Source organism: Cornus florida, unplaced genomic scaffold, assembly GCF_030987335.1.
Source record: "Cornus florida cultivar Cherokee Brave unplaced genomic scaffold, ASM3098733v1 CherokeeBrave_3.0.0_Hap2_Chr03, whole genome shotgun sequence".
Classification (NCBI taxonomy): domain Eukaryota; kingdom Viridiplantae; phylum Streptophyta; class Magnoliopsida; order Cornales; family Cornaceae; genus Cornus; species Cornus florida.
The window spans coordinates 25261594-25285005 of record NW_026775573.1 but is presented as its reverse complement, the minus strand read 5'-3'; the positions used below and the strand labels follow the sequence as shown (position 1 = coordinate 25285005).

The 23412-nt window shown below is 38.5% G+C and overlaps 1 pseudogene; it reads right to left on the bottom strand.

Moving 5' to 3' along the window:
* Positions 1-4308: 4308 nt before the first annotated feature.
* Positions 4309-20830, bottom strand: LOC132301304 (subtilisin-like protease SBT3; annotated as a pseudogene).
* Positions 20831-23412: the final 2582 nt, after the last annotated feature.

Genomic DNA, 23412 nt, shown 5'->3' with positions numbered 1-23412 from the left:
TAGTCCCCTCTAGGCTATATTAACCTCCGGCCCGTTGGCAACCCCGTGGCGACCGGGTTTCGCATAAAACCATTTCATCAAAAACACTTCCCTGAAATTCCCCATATTTATTTAAAGAACAATTTCTCCCATTTCATGCAAACCCAATGGTATGTGCATGTATCTATGTTCCATATATTCAATGTCATGGCATTTAAAATTCTACACCATAAAATTAAACATTCAACATGTTCAACATCTCCCAAGTAATTATTAACACATTAAGATACATCAAAATACATTTAAGCATGTTTTACACATAAAACAACTCGCATTCAAATACATGAATTTCTCTAGACAACATTTAAAATAATCATTGATACAATTAACTTCTAATTAAGCATGCTTGGCATAATAAATGATTATAACTCACAATGGAACAAGAAGGTAGTGAATTAAGGTGTCCCTACCTCAAATTTGCACAAAACCCTTAAAATGGGTCTTAAATTTTGAACTCCAAGAAGGGCACCAAATCTGGAATTGTTCGTACGGATGCGTAGAGCTCGTCGTGGGCTTCGTTTTGCCTCAAACGGCACCTAAATTCGCCAAGTAACGAAGAATAAATCTTGCCTCAAAGATTGGGTTGAAAAATAAAAGAAAATGAAATAGAAAATTGAGAGAGAGAGATAGATACGGGGAGAGAGAAAGAATGAGAGACCAAAAATGGTCTCTAGCCACTTAAGGCTTAGTGGTGGGACCCACCAAAAATTCTTTTCTTTTCTCTTTTTTTTTTCTTTTTAATTTACAGACATTACATTCTCCCCAACTTTAAAAGATTTTGTCCCCGAAATCAAGACATACCTGGAGAAGAAAACAACTCTGGATACTTGGAGCGAACCTCCTGTTCGAGCTCCCAAGTAGCCTCCTCGACTCCGTGGTGTCTCCAAAGGACTTTCACTATTGGTATCGTCTTGTTCCTCAACACCTTTTGTTGTGTGTCAAGAATCTGAACTGGTCCTTCCTCGTAGGAAACATCCTCATCAATGTCTACATCAACCCAACTCAGAATGTGAGATGGATCTGGCTCGTACTTCCGTAACATCGATACATGGAAAACATTGTGGACCCTATCCAACTGTGGTGGCAAAGCAAGTCTGTAGGCAACCTCTCCTACACGGTCCAAAATCTCAAATGGTCCAATGAATCGTGGAGACAACTTACCACTTTTCCCGAATCTCATCAATCCCTTCCGTGGAGAAACCTGAAGAAAAACGTGGTCTCCTACCTCAAAGGATAACAACCGTCTCTGCTTATCCGCATAACTCTTCTGCCGGCTCTGAGCTGTAAGTAACCTCTGTCTTATCAACTTAATCTTCTCAGTAGTCTCGAGTACAATGTCAGGTCCTAAGGCGGCTGTCTCGCCTATCTCAGTCCAACAAACAGGAGACCTACAAGGTCTACCATACAACGCCTCAAATGGAGCCATCTGAATGCTCGCCTGATAACTGTTGTTGTAGGCAAATTCAATAAGTGGAAGGTGATCCTCCCAACTACCACCCAAGTCAAGCACACATGCCCGAAGCATATCCTCCAAAATCTAGATAGTACGCTCCGACTGACCGTCAGTCTGTGGATGGAATGCCGTACTCAGGTGCAACGCTAAGCCAAACGCTGCTTGAAGTCCTTCCTAAAACTTCGAAGTGAACTTAGCATCCCTATCTGAAACAATGGTTACTGGAACTCCATGCAACCTTATAATCTCCTTCACATAAAGAACACCAAGCTTCTCTGCATCATCTGTTGCCTTAATAGGCAAAAAGTGAGCCGTCTTGGTCAATCTGTCAATGATGACCCATACGGACTCATTGCCCCTTCGTGACCTTGGAAGACCTGTCACAAAATCTATAGCAATATGCTCCCATTTCCATTGCGCTACAGGTAATGGTTGCAATAAACCGGCTGGTCTCTGATGCTCGGCCTTCACCTGCTGACAGGTAAGGCATCTAGCCACAAACTGTGCAACATCTTTTTTCATCCCGTTCCACCAATACTGACGTCTCAAATTGTGATACATCTTGGTACCACCTAGATGAACTGCAAAGCGGGAAGTGTGAAACTCCCGTAAGACATCCTCACGACAAACAGTAGGAACCACCAACAAACCCCTGAACCGTAGACCCCCATCTGTATACAAAGCCTAATCTTTCACTGTCTCACCACTGGAGATCAAAGCGTGAATGGCATCTAAATCCGGGTCCTGTCTCTGTGACTCAATCACTCGTACAACAAGAGTAGGCTGAGCCATAAGACTAAATAAGAATGCCAGCTCGCTGTCAACATCATCATCAAAACAATACAATCCCATCTCTGCCAAATCCTTAAGCATCTTCCACTTCCGAATAACCAGACAGGCCAAAGTTCCACGAGATTTTCGGCTTAAGGCATCTGCTGCCACATTTGCCTTACCTGGATGATACTGCAAGTCAAAATTATAATCTTCCAAGAATTCAACCCATCTTCTCTGTCTATTGTTCAAGTCCTTTTGGGAGAAAAGGTACTTGAGACTTTTATGATCCGAGTACACCTCGAATCTTTCACCATACAAGTAGTGTCTCCAACACTTCAAAGCAAACACAACTGCCGCCAACTCTAAATCATGAGTAGGGTAGTTGTACTCGTGAGTCTTCAACTATCAAGACCCATAAGCCACTACTCTACCATCCTGCATCAACACACAACCTAAACCATCACGTGAAGCATCACAATAGATCATATAACCCAAGCCACGCTCAGGTATCACCAACACTGGAGCCGTAGTCAATCTTGTCTTCAATTCCTGGAAAGATGACTCACAGGCTTCATTCCATGCAAACTTAATCCCTTTCCGGGTTAAACGGGTCATAGACGCTGCCAAACGGGAGAAATCTTTCACAAATCTCCGGTAGGAACCCGCTAGACCAAGAAAACTACGGATCTCAAACACATTCTTGGGTTGCTCCCAATTCAAAACAGCTTCAATCTTTGATGGATCAACTGACACTCCGCCTTCTGAAACAACATATCCCAAAAACTTCACCTCTTGTAGCCAAAACACACATTTCTCATATTTGGCATACAACCGGTGCTCCCGCAAAATCTGTAAAACAATACTTAAATGGATCTCGTGTTCCTCCCGAGATCGTGAATACACAAGAATGTCATCCACGAAAACTACCACAAACTGGTCCAAGTAATCGTGAAAGACGCGGTTCATTAAGTCCATGACTGTCGCTAGAGCATTAGTCAAGCCAAAAGGCATAACAAGGAACTCATAGTGTCCATACCGTGTACGGAATGCTGTCTTCGGGATATCCTCATCCCTAACCTGCAACTGATAATAGCCAGACCTCAAGTCAATCTTGGAGAAACAACTGGCTTCCCTCAACTGATCAAATAAATCATCTATCCTTGGCAAAGGATACTTGTTCTTAATGGTGGCGCGATTCAACTTCCGATAATCGATGCACAACCTCAAAGAACCATCTTTCTTCTTAGCAAACAAGACCGGTTCGCCCCATGGTGACACACTCGGTCGGATGAAACCTTTCATCCTCAAATCATCAAGCTGTCTTTTTAATTCCTCCAATTTAACTGGTGCCATACAATACGGTGCCCTAAAAATTGGCGCGGTACCTGGCATTAACTCAATAGAGAACTCCACTTCTCGGTGTGGAGGCAACTCTGTCAAATCCTCCGGAAACACATCCAGAAAATCATGAACAACTGCAAGATAATATTCTTCCACAACATCATCCTCTTCGGCTATAAGGGTAGCCAAAAAGTAATCACCATGACTCCGTCCACGAATTCCATAAAACGATGAAATGTGGAAATCACTCCGATCTCCCACGAAAAAGAAATAGTCTCCCTCGGGAGTACAAACTGTAACCTTTCCTCTAAAACAGTCGATCGTGGCATGAAAAGAAGCTAACCAATCCATCTCGAGAATGACATCAAAGCTAGTCATTTCTAGGAGGATAAGGTCAAACACAAAAGTCCACCCGGCTATCACAATGGAACAGTCCCTCACGACTCGACTCAAAGACACTGAAACTCCAACTGGCGTATCAACACATAATGCCCGATCCATAAAACTGACCTCTAACCCCGATGTAAGTGCAAATGATGATGAAATGAAAGAATGAGATGCACCAGAATCAAACAAACACGGGCCCAAGAACCAAACACTGGAAATATACCTCAGAGAACTGAAGATCCAGGAGATGCATCAGTCGATGATGCAAGGGCAAAGACACGCCCTTGCGGTGCCTGTGCCTGTGAACCACTAATCTAAACACCAGACTGTTGTGCCGACATAGTAGGAGTATCCCTCCTAGCTGGTCGTGAACTCTGAGAAGACAAGGCAGGCTGTGGTGGTGGTGGCGGTGGTCTGAAACCTGATTGAACCGTAGCCGACTGTAACGGCCTCTGCCGTGACCCTCTGCCACTAGTGGTGCCTGCTCCTTGACTCGGACAGTCCGGAATCAAATGGCCCTGCTGGCCACACCCATAACAAGCCTTCGGAGCTGAAGAAACTGAAGTCAATCTCATGGGACAACTGGACTTGTAATGCCTAGGCTGTTGACATTGAAAGCAAACAATTGCATTCCTATCAGACCCAGCTGGCAACGGAGTGGTAGGAGCAGATCGTGCAGACTGCTGTCCCTAAAACTGAGATGGACCGCCCCTGTTCCTTTTCTAAGAAGATCCTTCTGAAAATGGCCCTGCACCCCTCTTTTGCTTCAACTGCTCTCTTCTTGCATCCTTCTCTTTATTATCAGCTTCCAGCATCAAAGCCCTTTCCACTGCTTCAAAGTAAACCTTAATGAACTGTGCTGTGATCAACGGCCTCATCCGATCATTAAGACCAGAAACAAACTTCCGAGTCTTGTTAACTTCATCTCTCACCATTTCTGGAGCAAAGCGAGAAAGTGAAGTGAACTTGTTTTCATATTCTGCCACTGACATGCTCCCTTGGATAAGGTTATGAAACTGGTCTTGTAACTCCCATCTTTTGGAAAGCAGAAAGTACTTTTCATAAAACAATTCCTTGAACTTGTCCCAACTCATCTCTTCTACCTTGTATCGGCTCGTAACCTACTTCCACCATAATTTAGCATCCTTAGCAAACTTATAAGTAGCTAGGATGATCTTTAAATGATCCTCTGTCACATCCATAGAAGTCAATTGAGTTTCAACTTGCTCCATGTAGTCATCTGCTATCATTGGATCTGTACCGCCCTCAAATATAACCGGCATCAGCTGAGAAAACCCCTTAATAATCATGAGACACTTCTGAGCTGGCGTCTCCTCAACTTGAACTGTAGGTTGTGGTGCCGACTGCGACTGAGCAGCAATCGTTGCCCTCACGACATTTTGCAACAAACGATTAAACTCCAGTGCCACAGAACCTTCACCCACTTCTACGGGTGCTTCAACATTATCCCTCCTTGTGGGGACAGTTCTCGGGGGAATCAAGTCCCTAAGAAGTGTGTCCTCATCATTTAGCTCCTCCGGATTGGAGCTGGAGCTCTCGCCAATAACGATATATAAAACAAAGGAAACAATTCAATAACGATAACACTAAGGTCCAACCGTGAACAACCCAACGCAAAAACATACTGTTCAAACATTTAGCATGTAATACTATGCAATGAACACATTAATGTAAGCATATAAACACATAAGCACGTAAGTAAGTAAGCAGTTAAGCATGCTTTTTCACATAGCAAAACAATTTTCCAAACAAGGAAATAACAATGCAAATGACTTCACAGACAACCCTAGGCAAGCATCTACCCGTCGTCCTAATGGTATTCGAACCATCGCTCTGATACCAAATTTGTAACGACCCTAGCTGATGCCAAAATTTAAAAAAAAATTCGACATAACCTCCCCTAAAAATGGGCCTTCAACAACCTGTCCCAATACACAAAACACATAAAATCATCTAGCATCCCATTCATCCGTTCATTATACCTTAAAATAGTTCCTTTCATGGTGGAACATCCACACAACAATTAATCTAAATTATCATAATTATAGTCCCAAAATACAAGATTAATATTTAAAGTCCTTGCCTTACAACGTTACATGATACAATTGCATGGAAACATATACCATAATTCCACTAGTTTCATTTACATCAAACAAAAGATAAGTTCGTTCTTAAGTTACAAGGCCATGAATACTAACTTAGTTACATTTCCACAACTACAAATATACATAGAACGGTCAAAATACAAAATAGCAACCAACCTTCTAACAACTTTCAAGCTTGAGGTGGATTATCGTCCACCAGTTCATTTCCAAAACCTAAAAAAAATAATATAAATAGTAGGGTGAGCATAAAGCTCAGCAGGTGACACTTAAGACACACATCTTTTGTCCTTGTGAATCCAAACAAAGCATAGGCCAATGGGAAATGGGGATCATACAATGTCGGGAAATAATACAGCATAACGATTCAATGTCAAGTATATCCAATGCAATGGTATGAGATGCAATGCATGCTAGTGTCGCTCCCCATTTTCATAATCCAAAACATCATTTCCAAACTGTTAATACAGCCCGCCCTTTGGTAGCCCCGCTGCGACATGAGAGGAGGATTGGCTAGTGTCCCTGACCCTTGGTAACCCCGAGGCGTCATTATGGGGCCCAGCTAGCTCAACCACGCTAGGGCGACTCCCTAGTCCCCTCTAGGCTATATTAACCTCCGGCCCGTTGGTAACCCCGCAGCGACCGGGTTTCGCATAAAACCATTTCATCAAAAACACTTCCCTGAAATTCCCCATATTTATTTCAAGAACAATTTCTCCCATTTCATGCAAACCCAATGGTATGTGCATGTATCTATGTTCCATACATTCAATGTCATGGCATTTAAAATTCTACACCATAAAATTAAACATTCAACATGTTCAACATCTCCCAAGTAATTATTAACACATTAAGATACATCAAAATACATTTAAGCATGCTTTACACATAATACAACTCACATTCAAATACATGAATTTCTCTAGACAACATTTAAAATAATCATTGATACAATTAACTTCTAATTAAGCATGCTTGGCATAACAAATGATTATAACTCACAATGGAACAAGAAGGTAGTGGATTAAGGTGTCCCTACCTTAAATTTGCACAAAACCCTTAAAATGGGTCTTGAATTTCGAACTCCAAGAAGGGCACCAAATCTGGAATTGTTCGTATGGATGCGTAGAGCTCATCGTGGGCTTCGTTTTGCCTCAAACGGCACCTAAATCCGCCAAGTAACGAAGAATAAATCTTGCCTCAAAGATTGGGTTGAAAAAGAAAAGAAAATGAAATAGAAAATTGAGAGAGAGAGATAGATACGGGGAGAGAGAAAGAATGAGAGACCAAAAATAGTCTCTAGCCACTTAAGGCTTAGTGGTGGGACCCACCAAAAATTCTTTTCTTTTCTCTTTTTCTTTTTCTTTTTAATTTACAGACATTACAGTACAAGCAATTTCAGTTTTGGCCTCCCCTAGGATTTTGAGTTTTGAGACCCATTTTGAGGGTTTTTCTACAATTTGAGGTAAGGGTGTTCTAATACATAAAATTCTTGTACTTTTGCGAGTTTTATTGTTTAATTTGATGTTAAGCATGCTCAATTAGTATAATCTTTTGCAGAACGAATTTAAATGTCGGTTATGGAACACATGACTACTTGTTACTTGTTGTGTAGTGATTATATATATACTTATGTGAAGCTAAATTTATGTTTTAAATGCTTACCATGTTAAATTGATGTTGATTAAAAGTATGAGTTATGTGTTTTGGAAAAATTATGTTGGATAGTATGTATGAAAATTTTATTGTTAAATTGATGATTTGAAACATGGTGCATTCTTGCATCAATTGGGAAGAGAAATGGGAAAAGTGTTTTCAAAACAAAGAAAAATTAAATTTTGGGAAAATGTTTTCTAAAATCATTTGCGAAAACCTGGACGCCTAGTGGTCCATGATGTTAGTGTGATCTAGAGGGGGATTAGAGAGAGACTCTAGTGTGGTTGAGCTACCCAGACGATGATATGGAGGTGCCATGTGGTCAGGGAAAAACTAGCCAACCCCTCCCTCGTGACGCCTTGGAGGTGCCTTGGGTCGGATAACACTAATGGTTTGGATGTTGAAACAGGAATGTTTCGGAAATAGGGAGCGACATGAGCATGGCATTGCACTTCATTGGCATACATGGCGTGTTTGTGACTTGAATGGCATATGTGTTTATATTGGATGTTGTGGTTATGGTATATATTCCAGGTATAGTATGATCATGTTCTCTTGTTTTCTATTCTATACATGGATTCACGAGGTCATAAGAAGTGTGTCTTAGACACTTCCTACTGAGCTTATGCTCACCCCTTTATTATTAACATTTTTCAGGACACGGAAGGAAAGTGGCCGATGACGATCCACCACAAGTTTAGACGAGATTGGAGACCTATTTTATTTTGCTATCTTTTGTATTAGAACTCTAATATTTTGTAAATGTAATCATTTTGGGAATGTGATGTAATATTTGTATTGTGCGTTGGGACAAGATAGATTAGTTTTAAGGCCTAATGAGGCCATTGCATTTTTTTAATGTTTTTTAACAGGTTGTAGAAGGACTTTTCTATGAAGGTCATGCTGAATTTTATTTATTTTATTATTATTATTTTGGTATCTTTTTGGGTCGTTACATGTATAGCCAAAGGACTTCTCACCACATGAGTCCCTTTACATTATTTTAGAGTAAATACCCACAAAAAAGCACTTTGAAATATGGATAATAGGTCTTGGACTGATTATATACCTCCTAAATAAACTGACATTATTCTGGATTAAATACCACAAATAATCAATCTATAATATGGCCAATAGGTCTTAAAAGATAAAATGGTTATATACCTCCTACATAAGGTGCATAGGCAGCAACAATAGGACTTATCACCATGTGAGTCCCATTAACATCATTCCAGCTTGAATACCCATAATTCACTAAGGAATCACTCTATGGACTAGCATCTCCAACACTGACCTCTATCGTTATATTGAACTCGGCTTTGTTGTACTTTCCAGCAAACGACACCACCGAGGGCGGCACAATAACTTCCATTCCTGACGGAGCCTTCACCACTGCACGATTAGTAGAGGGACTATCTACTACATTTGTTAACACTCGATTAAAGGTGTAAGTCATAGAGTTGGTGTTATTGAGGATAACAATAAAAGATGGGTAATTAAGGTCAAAACTGGCTCGATCACAGCTGAAATTTGACCTCCTGGTGATGATCTTAATCTGTTTGTTTATGTAGTTCATTCCACACAAGTAATTGATATAGTTATGCACCTTTATGTCATAAACAAGACCAGGATCCATGGCATTTTCAGGGTTTATATGTCCTGCTCTAAAATCAAGAAGAGTCCCAGCAACATTTGTGGCCATCATTTGTGGCCATATCAATGATGGGGTCATTAGCATTATCAATCACATAAGCAGTGGTCATCATGGCAGATTGGCTGGCAGCTGCGCTCCAATCCTTGTGGACTGCTTTTAGCAACGTTGTTATGCCAACTGCATGGGGAGAAGCCATTGAAGTGCCAGAGATGATTGCAAATTTTTTTTTTTGGAAAGTAGAGATGATTGCAAAATTGCTAAGCAATAATTCGTCTCCTATAGGTGCAATTCCTCTGTTGGGTGCCCATGCAGCTAAAATATCAACCCCAGGAGCAAAAATATCAGGCTTTAGTATCCATGGAGACTTGAAGTCTAGCCCTCGTGATGAGAACCATGCCACAATAGAGGTAGGCTTAGCACCCAACAATGTTATCTAGAACTTGATGCTAACAATTGCATTCTCTGTTTTGATTAAGTACGTAGTCTTTGATCAAATCTCCATCATTTGGGGTTACTGCCACAAATGGAAAATTGAAATCACTTGGCTTAAGAAATCTTTGGTCATCTATACTAAAGATTGCTCCAGCAGCTCCTATCCTTTCTATTTCAAACGTATTGACTCCTGAATCTTCATCAATGAAGTCGTAGAAAACAAACTTCCCCGCTACATCTTTTGGGTTAAGAAAATATGTTGGAAGTTAATTCAAATTTAACTTCATTGATATCGTCAATGTTATCTTGACAGTTAGAGTTTTGAAATTAAAATAAAATGATTGATAGGTTTAGGTTGTTAGAGTTTGAATGATTATTGTTATCATTCAGATCATGTTACGCGTACTTACTGTGTATTTAAAGAAAGTGATTGTAATCATATTGGTATCCAAAAAAAATTAATATAATTTACGTGATTGTTTCCTTTCACGTATATTTTTCTTCCTATTCCTGTTGTTACGTTTTGGTTCATCACTAGCCAAAAAGGCTAACAGTGGTATCAGAGCAGTTGACGATCAGCCGGGATTACACAAAAACGTGAAAAAAAGGTTGAGGTAAAAAATAAAAAAAATAAAATAAAAAAAAAACGATGGCCGCAACAGGTAATAACAACTCTCATCCATTTGTTCCTACTTTTAAAGGTGAAAATTACCAGTTTTGGAGTATTAAAATGAAAACAATTTTTATTTCCCTTGATTTGTGGGAACTGGTTGAGAGTGGTTATGCAGAAAATGATAATCAGGAAGAGAGAGTTACTGCTGCACAAAGAACAGCATTGAAAGAGAACAAGAAAAAAGATGCCAAGGCGTTGTCCTATATCCAACAAGGGTTAGACGACACTATTTTTCCAATAATAATGGAAGCCAAAAACATCCAAGGAAGCATGGGAGTTGCTTCAGAATGAGTACGAAGGATCGACTCAACTAATTACTTTAAGATTACAGACTCTCCGTCGTGAGTTTGAAACATTGATGATGAAAAGTTCTGAGTCAATTCATGCTTACCTAATTAGAGTTACTTCTATTGTTAATCAAGCAAAATCTCTTGGTGTTTTGAATGATCAAAAAATCATTGAAAAAGTTTTGAGAAATCTAACTCCTAAATTCAATAGTGTCGTAACTGCAATTGAGGAGTCAAATGATTTATCTAAGTTGTCTTTTACTCTATTGATGGGATCATTAAAAATGCATGAAGAAAGATTAAACAGGTCTACAGAAAGTCAAGTAGAGCAGGCTTTACAAACAAAATTGGAGTTTAAAAGATGCTCAAATGGAAAAGGGAAAAACTATGGATTTTAAGGCAAATGAGGGAATCAATTCAATGGAAAAAGGGAGACAATTCAATAAAGGTTACGGTGAAATTCCTATTTGTTTTCATTGTAGTAAGAAAGGCCATATTCAACAGGATTGTTGGTACAAAAATAAGAATCCTGATATCCCTCAGTGTTCTTTTTGTAAAAAATATGGACATAATGAAAAAGACTGTTGGTATAATCCTAAACATCAAGCTAACTTTCATGAGGAAAGAGTTGATGAAGAAAAAGTTGAAGATGAAAATGATAATGATGAACATCTATTCATATCTTGCCTCAATCCCACTACAAAAAATTTGTGGCATCTTGACAGTGGTTGTAGTAACATATGACCAGAGATAAATCTATTTTTGTTAAACTTGATGAATTTGTAAAGTCGCAGGTGCGTATGGGGAACGACAAAAGGGTGCAAGTTCAAGGCAAAGGAACCGTTACAGTAAATACAAATTTTGGTAAAAAATTGATTGATGAGGTTTTGTATATTCCAAGTGTGGCTCAAAATTTGATCAGTTTGGGACAGCTACTCAAGAAAGGTTGTTCAATTGTGTTTGAAGATGACAGATGAATGTTGTATAACAAAGGAGATAAAAAATTAATATTGTTTTCAAAAATGTCTGATAACAATATTTATCCTCTTGTTTTTTCTAAGCTCAGGGATGATGAGAAGAAGAGAGAAGTGGTTGCATGCACAGCAAAAAAAAAAAAAAAAAAAAAAAAAAAAAAAAAAAAAAAAAAAACTCTAGAAAAAGCATTGAGAATTCAAAAGACAAAGAAGAAACCAGTGGAAGACAAGCCTGAAAAGACTGAAATTTCAAACAAAACAAAGCATGGAAGAAACAACAATGTTGGCAAAAGATTCAAAAGAAACAGTAGCAGTGATCGTGGTAGAAATTTGAAAACTTACCATAAATTTGTTAAAGATGTTTGAAAATTTGAATTAAGGGGGAGTCTTGGAAGTTAATTCAAATTTAACTTTATTAATATTGTCAATGTTATCTTGACGGTTAGAGTTTTGAAATTAAAATAAAATGATTGATAGGCTTAGATTGTTAGAGTTTGAATGATGATTGTTATCATTCAGATCACGTGCTTACTGCCTATTTAAAGAAAGTGATTGTAATCATATTGGTATCCAAAAAAAATTAATATAATTTACGTGATTGTTTCTTTTCGTGTATATTGTTCTTCATGTTCCTATTGTTACGTGTTGGTTCATCACTAGCCAAAAAGGCTAACAGAATAATCGTTGCAAATTTCTTTGCTTCTATTCCGTCTTGGCCAAAGTATGTTGGAACCCTAGACACTAACAAGTCCAATGGGTAGACAGATTTTCCTACAACAGTGAAGGCCTCATCACCAAGTGTAACATTAGCTGCATAATCGCGATCGATTGTCCCAGCACCAACAGTTGTGATCCAAGGAGCTCCATTGAGTATAGTGAAACCATGAGGACCATTATTGCCAGCTGAACATGACACAAAAATCCCTTTCTTCATGGCTGCAAAAGCTCCTACTCCAGTAGGGTTTGCATTAAAAGGCATTTCACTGAATCTCAATGACAATGACATGAGATCTACCCCGTCAGCTATGGCTTGGTCCATGCCGGCTAATGTGTCTATGGCAGCAGACTCATAATTGTCGTTGCAGAAAAGCACCTCGTACATGGCAAGCCGAGCTTTTGGTGCAACTCCAGTTGCTGTTCCTTTTTGCATAACCAAAGTAATTGGCACCTTGTACTGGGCTTCAAGCAGTAGTGGACGATGTGTGTGTCCCATGTCCAAAGTAGTCCCTCGAAGAGTCGTAGTCATCAGTTCTTGATATGTTTAACCCTTGTTGCTGTTGATAAAATATGTATCATATACTATAGTATAAGATATTTAAATATTATTTGTAAATATAATATTTATTATAATAATCTATATATATTTATATAGTTTAATATCAAGAAATTAAAACTATAAAAGAACCTGATAAAGTCGAGGCTAGAATTTAATTCTATAGCCTTAAGACAGATACGCCCCGTTACGGTGCTAACGGACTCTTCGGCATCTATCTCCTAGGATACAACGACTTTTCTTCCTTTGGTAGTAGCACTTCAAACCAATGGAATAGGCGAACCGGCTCGGTGAAGTACTCTCAGACTCGGATTTGGACTCGAAGTGAGTGACTAAGGTTTGAACCAATTAGTTAGGGTTGAACCCAAACAGAATCCCTAAGGTTTGAACCCAATTGGTTAGGGTCGAACCCAAACAGATTATAAAAGAAAAAGAGGGAGAAGTAAATTCAGAAGAGAGAAGATTTTGTTCTGAATTTGGTGTGATTTGAAATGAATCCAAGGAGGGCTATTTATAGGCTTAATGGTGCCTATTCCAAATAGGTGCACCCATATTCCGAATGGATGCAACCATTGTGGACCAATGAGACATTAGAAAGCCAAAACTGATTTAGGTTCAAAAGGTGCAACCCTTGGTTCAAACAAAAACTGTTTTATGGTTTTTGATTTGAATTTAAACCCAAAACAGATTAATCCGATCCAGCCAAGCAAGCAAACTTCGGCCACAAGCCCACTTAAATAAGTCCAGTAGACAAATAAAATAACCACACAGGCCCAGTCCAACTTTGTGTAAAAAGGTTAGACCCATTTTACAATTCAGCCCCGCCCCGCCCAAGCCCGAACCGGACCGGGTCGGGTCAGGTCGGGCGGCGCGTGTGTGTGTGGTAGTTGGTTCGGATCCAGGCTAGCCTAGGTCCTCCCCCTCTTAAAAACTTGGGTGCCCTTTGGCCCAAACCCAAATCCCATACTAGACATATATATACTCAAGGTTGCTTTGTTACTTTTTCGATGTGGGACAAGCATTTCCCACTTTATTCACACCCATTTAGGCTTTATAAATCACTTACTTTGGAACCAATTTCTCATTCACCCGGAAACGGATTTGAGAAAATAAATATACCACGTTCATCTCCTCGCAGAGAGGAACGCGCTCGTCAATAGATTCGCAAAAAATTCTTAGCGGAATCTTTTAAAAATCCTTCCAAAGTTTGCGTTTTCTAATGCCGTTTCCAACAATCCCCCACATGAATGAAAATTTGAGCAGATTTACAAAAGGAGAAGATACAGACACTATAGAGAGTACTATTGGAAAGTTACTGCATCGGGATAGGTAGCTTTTGGCCTTGAACCTTCCCTAGTGTATTACTATCGGATTTACTGGCTAACCAGTGAACATGATGTCTTGAACTGCTCAGCCGTTGATGTAAACCAAGACAATAGCAAACACACAATTCCTTCCCACACAAAGTCAGTTCTCACGGTTGTGTTCATATGGCCCTGAACAACGCCTAGTATTTCATGAGCGCTCCAGAAAACTTAGCCTTAGAAGTTCTCATAGAAGCGGCCCCACTTCACACTCATATAGGTGACTTCTTATTAAGAGTATCCTACCATACCCCACTTGAATTTTCAAGGTATAAGAGTCATTAAAAGCATAGCTTATCCTACTTATCGCTGTAGGTAACACTGTCTCATCATAGAAATGGGTAGAAGATTGAATCTTCCCAGTGCTTCTGGTGAGCCATTCAGAATTTCTGTTGTCCCTTTGAACCTAGATCTTGGGATCTCCAGTCAACTAGGTTGGGTTTCCATTAAGATGACTCGTTAGCTTTCGGCTTTAATCCCATTCCCCTCGATGAACTATACACTTGCTCTCTTGTCAAACCTTTTGTAAATGGATCCGCTAAATTATCTTTTGACCTGATATAATCTTTTGAGATTATCCCACTTGAGAGCAATTGTCTAACGGTATTATGTCGTCGACGTATATGTCGAGACTTACCGTTATACATATTACTTTGTGCCCTTCCAATTGCTGATTGACTATCACAATGTATACATATAGCGGGCACCGGTTTAGGCTAATTTAGAATATCTTCTAAGAAATTATGAAGCCACTCAGCTTCTTCACCAACTTTATCCAAAGCAATAAATTCAGATTCCATAGCGGATCTGGCAATACAAGTTTGTTTTGAAGATTTCCAAGATATGGCACCTCCTCCAATAGTAAAGACATAGCCACTTGTGGATTTAGAATCCTTTGTATCTAATATCCAATTAGCATCACTGTATCCTTCAAGTACTGTTGGATATCTAGAATAATGTAATCCATAACTTATAGTATATTTTAAATACCTTAGAACCCTGATTATTGCAGTCCAATGGTTCTTTCCTGGATTATTAGTATATCTACTCAATTTATTAACTGAGTATGCTATGTCTGGTCGTGTGCAATTCGTCAAATACATTAAGCTTCCTATAATGTGAGAATACTCAAGTTGTGATATGCTAGGACCAGTATTTTTCGATAAATGAAGATTTACATCAACAGGAGTCTTTACAAGACTACTATCCTCTTTATTAAACTTTTCTAATATTTTCTCAATATAGTGAGATTGAGATAATACTAGACCATCTGATGTTCTAGAAATCTTAATTCCTAGTATGACATTAGCTATGCCTAAATCTTTCATATCAAAATTTTTGGTCAACATCTTTTTAGTAGTTTTGATTATAACATCATTACTACCCATTATTAGCATATCATCCACATATAGGCACACAATGACATATCCATTTTGAGTGTTTTTCACATACACACATTTATCACACTCATTAATTTTAAAACCATTTGACAACATCACTTTGTCAAATTTTTCATGCCATTGTTTAGGTGCTTGTTTTAATCCATATAAGGATTTTACAAGTTTGCACACCTTCTTTTCTTTTCCTGGAACTATAAACCCTTCAGGTTGTTCCATATAGATTTCCTCCTCTAATTCACCATTTAAGAAGGCAGTCTTAACATCCATTTGATGTATTTCTAAGTTTTGCAGTGCTGCAATAGCTAGTAACAATCTAATGGATGTTATTCTTGTGACTGGTGAATATGTATCAAAATAATCCAAGCCTTCTTTTTGCCTGTATCCCTTAGCAACAAGTTGGGCTTTATATTTTTCAATTGAACCATCAGGCTTCATCTTCCTCTTGAAAATCCACTTATACCCTAAAGGTTTAGTACCAGGAGGAAGATCCACCAGCTCCCAAGTATGATTTTGCATGATGGATTCAATTTTACTATTTATGGCTTCTTTCCATAAATTAGCTTCAGGAGAAGACATAGCTTCCTTGTAGCTTTGTGGCTCATTCTCCAATATATATGTCAGAAAATCAGGACCGAATGACTTAGGCGTTCTAGCTCTTTTGCTACGTCTAGGTTCTTCCTCATTATCATCTATAGACTCTTGGTCTATATTCTCTTGTATATTGCTATTAGCAGTATCATAATTTCTTTTAAGAGGATTTTTGCATAGAAATATATCCTCAAAGAAATAAGCATTCCTTGACTCAATAATTGTATTGACATGGATATCAGAAATGTCTGATTTATGCACAAGAAAACGATATACACTACTATTCTGTGCATAGCCTATGAAAATACCATCAAAGGTTTTTGGTCCTATCTTAACTTTCTTAGGAGTAGGAACCGCAACCTTAGCTAAACACCCCCACACTTTTAAGAATTTATAGGAAGGTTTTTGACCTTTCCATAATTCATAAGGTGTCACATTTGATTTCTTTTGAGGTACCTTGTTGAGAACATAATTAGCAGAGAGCAAAGCTTCCCCCCACAAATTCTGGGTTAAACCAGAACTTATCAACATAGCATTCATCATTTCTTTTAAGGTACGGTTTTTGCGTTCAGCAACACCGTTCTGTTGAGGTGAATAAGGAGCGGTAGTTTGGTGAATAATACCATGTTCTGAGCAAATGTCAGCGAATGGTACTTCGTATTCACCACCTCTATCACTTCTAAACATCTTTATCTTTTTTCCAAGTTGATTCTCAACCTCATTCTTGTAATGTTTAAACATTTCCAAGGCTTCATCTTTACTTCTTAACAAGTATACATAACAATATCTTGTGCAGTCATCAATAAAAGTAACGAAATACTTTTTCCCACCTCTAGTTGGCACAGATTTGAAGTCACAGATATCACTGTGAATTAATGCTAGAGGTTCAGTACTTCGCTCTATGGAGTGAAATGAGGTTCTAGTCAATTTTGCTTCTACACATGTTTGGCATTTTTGATTTAAATCAATATTAAATTTAGGTATAGATTCCATGTTAATTAATCTACGAATAGTATCATAATTAACATGTCCTAACCTACCATACCATACATCAGATGAGTCAATCATATAAGCAGAAGAAGCACTAGCTTTATTATTATCATTAATAGCTTTGGGTACAACAGTCATTACATTGAACTTAAATAGTCCATTACTTAGATACCCTTTCCCCACATACACCCCATTCTTAGTCAACACAAACTTGTCAGATACAAAGACCAGCTTGAACCCATTCTTGCTTAGAAGTGACCCAGAGACCAAGTTCTTCCTGATGTCTGGTACATGCAGCACATTATTAAGAGTGAGCTCTTTCCCTGAGGTCATTAGTAGCTTGATCTTTCCTTGTCCTTCAACCTTTGCAGTAGAAGAATTCCCCATGTAGAGTTGTTCTTCATTATCTATAGTTTCATAGGTAGAACATCCTCTTTTCAGAGCAAACATGACGAGTAGCTCCTGTGTCCACCCATCATTCTCTGTTGTTGCTCACCAGGTTGATTTCAGAAACCACAGCTGAAAAATTTAACTCTAATACATCAGCTGTCAACTTATCTTCTTCAGCTATGTGTACCTCAGTGGTCTTCTTCTTGGGGTTATGATGTGTTTTGCGGCTACGACAATCTTTAGCTCAGTGTCCTAGCTTGCCGCATATGAAACACTTCCCAGTGAACTTCTTGTAGTTTCCTTGGCTAGGACCTTCTCCAGAGTGCTTCCTCTTCTTATTTTTCTATCCTACTTCCACTACATTTGCCTTTGACACCATTGAAGAATTTCCGGCTCTCTTTTCAGGTGTACGGTTATCTTCTTCAATTCTCTACCTGACAATTAAGTCTTCGAGCCCCATTTCCTTGCGCTTATGCTTCAAGTAATTTTTGAAATCTTTCCAAGTAGGTGGCAGCTTTTCAATGATTGAAGCTACTTGAAAGGATTCACTCAATGTCATCTTCTCAGCATGTATCTCATGTAGGATCAGTTGGAGCTCCTGCACTTGGCTCACGACTGTCTTGGAGTCTATCATTTTGAAGTCCAGAAATCGTCCAACCACGAATTTCTTCAAGCCAGCATCCTCTGTTTTATACTTTTTGTCTAACGATTCCTAAAGCTCTTTAGCAGTATTTATTGGACTGTACACATTATATAAGGTGTTGTCCAATCCATTGAGGATGTAGTTCTTGCATAGAAAGTCTCCATGCTTCCATGTATCAACAGCTCCAAGCTTGGTAATGTCTGTATCACCCTCATCTAACACTAGAGCAGTCTCAGTCAGATACTTGCTTAGATTCAGAGTTGTAAGGTAGAACATCATTTTCTGTTGCCACCTTTTAAACTCCGTCCCGTTGAATTTTTCGGGCTTCTCCCCATGACTGACGGGAACATTAGGCACGGTAATACTCGTACTTGCCATTTGTCTGTTATATATTGATATACAGACCATGAGTCAAATTATAATAATTATAACAACAATAATAATTAAATAATTATTACTATAGTATAAAGTATCTGTCTTAAGATTGTTGATAAAATATGTATCATATACTATAGTATAAGCTATTTAAATATTATTTGTAAATATAATATTTATTATAATAATCTATATATATTTATATAGTTTAATATCAAGAAATTAAAACTATAAAAGAACCTGATAAAGTCGAGGCTAGAATTTAATTCTATAGCCTTAAGACAGATATGCCCCACTACGGTGCTAACGGACTCTTCGGCGTCTATCTCCCAGGATACAACGACTTTTCTTCCTTTGGTAGTAGCACTTCAAACCAATGGAATAGGCGAACCGGCTCGGTGAAGTACTCTCAGACTCGGATTTGGACTCGAAGTGAGTGACTAAGGTTCGAACCCAATTAGTTAGGGTTGAACCCAAACAGAATCCCTAAGGTTTGAACCCAATTGGTTAGGGTCGAACCCAAATAGATTATAAAAGAAAAAGAGGGAGAAGTAAATTCAGAAGAGAGAAGATTTTGTTCTGAATTTGGTGTGATTTGAAATGAATCCAAGGAGGGCTATTTATAGGCTCAATGGTGCCTATTCCAAATAGGTGCACCCATATTCCGAATGGATGCAACCATTGCGGACCAATGAGACATTAGAAAGCCAAAACTGATTTAGGTTCAAAAGGTGCAACCCTTGGTTCAAACAAAAACTGTTTTATGGTTTTTGATTTGAATTTAAACCCAAAACAGATTAATCCGATCCAGCAAGCAAACTTTGGCCATTAATTTAGCCCAGCCCAGCGTGCTCCACCTAAATAAGTCCAGTAGACAAATAAAATAACCACACAGGCCTAGTCCAACTTTGTGTAAAAAGGCAAGCCCAGCCCAGCGTGCTCCACTTAAATAAGTCCAGTAGACAAATAAAATAACCACACAAGCCCAGTCCAACTTTGTGTAAAAAGGTTAGACCAATTAAGCCCCTTCCCGCCCAAGCCGAAACCGGGCGGCGTGCGCGCGTGTGGTAGTTGGTTCAGATCCAGGCTAGCCTAGGTCCTCACCTTCTTAAAAACATGGGTGCCCTTGGGCCCAAACCCAAATCCCATACTAGACATATATATACTCAAGGTTGCTTTGCTACTTTTTCGATGTGGGACAAGCATTTCCCACTTTATTCACACCCATTTAGGCTTTATAAATCACTTACTTTGGAGCCAATTTCTCATTCACCCGGAAACGGATTTGAGAAAATAAATATACCACGTTCATCTCCTTGCAGAGAGGAACGCGCTCGTCAATAGATTCGCAAAAAATTCTTAGCGGAATCTTTTAAAAATCCTTCCAAAGTTTGCGTTTTCTAATGCCGTTTCCAACAGTTGCTTCATCCCTTTACTGAAAGAGCGAGCTCCAATGAGTTTTCTATTAAAATACGAAGAGTTGAATTCTACCCCCGACTCACATGCCCCGCGCCATCTCTCTGGCACCGGGGGCATGCCATCATCTCTGAAACTCTCACTTTCTGGCCAAATGCCAGAGTCAATTATACCGATAATCATGTCATCACCAAAATTGGCTTGAGGCCACAGGCCAGCACTCTTTTTCAGGCCAAGAAACTCTGGAGTATGTGTGGTGTCAAGCTTTCCAGAGGTCTCAGGGTACGTGGCAATATGGCCAGGCATCTTTTCGAGCTGATCTAGATGAGACCGAGATAGCACAGCACTGAAGCCATCCAATACATGGTTTTAGGTGTAGAGATGGGTTGGGAAAACACCATGATCAGATAATGATAGGGATGAAAGCATCACCGTATAGACTCGTATACCAATTATCATGATCTGAGAAGGGAGTGGGCATGGCTGATTTGTCCATGTGGATGATAGAGGTGGCACGATCATCCACCGTGGAAACTGACAAAGCAGCTGAAAGGAGGAGGAAGAGAGGGAGGAGCTTGTATGGAAGGTAGCATTCCATTGTTGAAGTGCAGCGACTGCAGATCACAAGAAATCAGAACATTACAAGTGGTTATATAGGTCAGTTTGTTTAAATGTTAATGGAACATCTACCTAAATAACTACTGTCTTGGGGATATTTTAAAAGCTAAATAAACTAAACTGGAATAGGTCGAACCAACTAGATGAGGACGGACAGAATGAAAAGTAGTAGTTATTGGAGTTACTCTGAAGGCCGGACAGTGATACTCATAGTTATGGTCGCCAAGTTTCTTGTAATACCACCTAATGTTAAATACGTAGTAAATAAATAAACATGGTATTGTCATTGCCAACTGTTAGAACCAATCTATTTTGAATCGCCAAAAAAAATAAAAATAAAAAATAAAATAAAAATAAGAGTAAGAACCAGTCTTTATCATTCTGGACATCCAAGGGTTCGATCAGTTCTCCATTTGAAAAAACAATGATAAAGTGTGATTTATGCAAATTGATTAAGCTCCATATGCATATGTATCTTTAACAATTATGCTTAGAAACATCAGATTAAAGAATTAACACACCAAAAATTCACATGGATCAAGGAAGAATGCATTTATCAGGACTGTTTCATTGAACATGATACAATACAGAGCAATCAAATAAGGAATATTACAAGAAAAAAGCTTGGTTTATACTTTATAAAATGAAACATAATAGTGTTGTTAAATTAAACAGAAAATACAAGTAAGAGATCAAACACACACACAACAAGAACATGCAAATTTTACTTCGCTCATCAAAAATTCAAGGCTACGTTCAAGGGGGTTGCAGGAATTTCACTATAATAATAAAAAAAAAACTATAGTGGATACAGAGAGTTCAGAATAAATATATATCCTCGCACTAGGGCAACATAACATGAATCTTTATTTGCAGATGATACACTGACTCATTCTTACATGGAATTTTTGAGATTAGTCTTCAAACCTATGTGAGACGCAGAAGAACATATATATTACTACATTTTCCCATCATCTCTTTCTAAAACATGGGCGAAAAATTGAAAAGGGACATGTTAGTGACAAGCATAAATACCTCAGCTATAAGATCCTAATTAAGTTAAAGACATTAAAAACTCTCAAAAGATGGTAATTGAACAATTGTTCTAGCCCCCAACAGCAGCCAGCTGGAACTTCCTCTTGTTAACCGCTTCCTCGTCCAAAACCACATCACCTTGTCCAAAACGTACTCTGATAATTAATGCAGTGGCTTCTTCTACCGTTGCTGATATAATGCTTCAAAACAACGCAAAGAAAATTCGACAGTAGTAGCTCACAAGTTATCTCTTGAACTGCTGGAGACTTTGGTCATCAATTTCACGTCATCTCTCACCGTGTCTGCCATCTTCTTGGCCATCTTCTTGATAAGATTCGCCTTCCAAAGTAATCGTCAGTGTTATGAAATAAGAATCGAATAGGAGTTTATAAGAACAAGAGAAAATTAATGACAAGAAAATAAAATAGGCACACACACAAATAAAACAAAGATTTATACGTTGTTCACCCTCACAAACAGGATTACGTCCACAGGCGAAGATGATTCGTATCACTATAAAGAAAAAGATTACAAACTGAAGAACGTTTTGGTTCTTCCACACAATAATCTCTCTTCTCACACTACTAACTCACCAACAAAAAGACTGACACAACACTCTCAAGAAATACCCAAATAGTATATGATTTAAAAAGGAAAAACTTACCCAAATACAAGCTCCAAGTGTCACTTGAAGATTGTACACACAAAATGATTTTCTCACACACACAAAACAAATATACTCTCTTGATCCGAATATTGTCTCTTTCTCGGATGCTTTTCATCGAATGAGTGCAAGGCTACTTATAGCCAAAAATATACTTGATGTCCAAGTATATTACAAAGCTTTCTTTGGAAGCCAAATGACACTTACTGCCCAAGAATAATTCTTGCTACCCAAGAATTTCAAAGCTTCCTTTGGAAGCTTCACCATCACACTTCTGTAGCTAATAGATTTTTGCCATGTCATAAATGAAATTTAGACAAATTTCTAAAATTCTCCACCTTGACTAAAATTCTCCACCTTGGCAAAAATTTCGAATGACTCACAATGTCAACAAAACTCCATTTTTGGCAAAATTTCTCCATCTTAGCACAAATGAGAAGACAACATCATAAAGAGTCTTTCTTCAACACAATGTGAGTAATAACGCCATCATCATCTCCAACACAAAAGAAATTAATAAAGAATTCTAGTTAAGTTTGAGTCATTCTCAAACTTAATCATCGGGCTCTCATTCTTCAACCCATGCATGTCTTGTGCAGCCAAAAGCATACCTCCAATATTTCTATCAAACTTTAAGTGTTTATCAAAAACACCCTAAAAAACTCTAATTTTGACATACCCTTCAGCAAACTTCTCCAACCGCCCACTAACCATCGGTTGGTAATGAAAAGTCATCTTCTCACTGTCACGCCCCGACAGTTCCAATAAAATCCTCCATTTATTCATATACAAATACATCAAAATACACCCAGGATCATAAAAAAATGGCCTCATTTATACAAAGTCGTTTTCCTCAAATATAC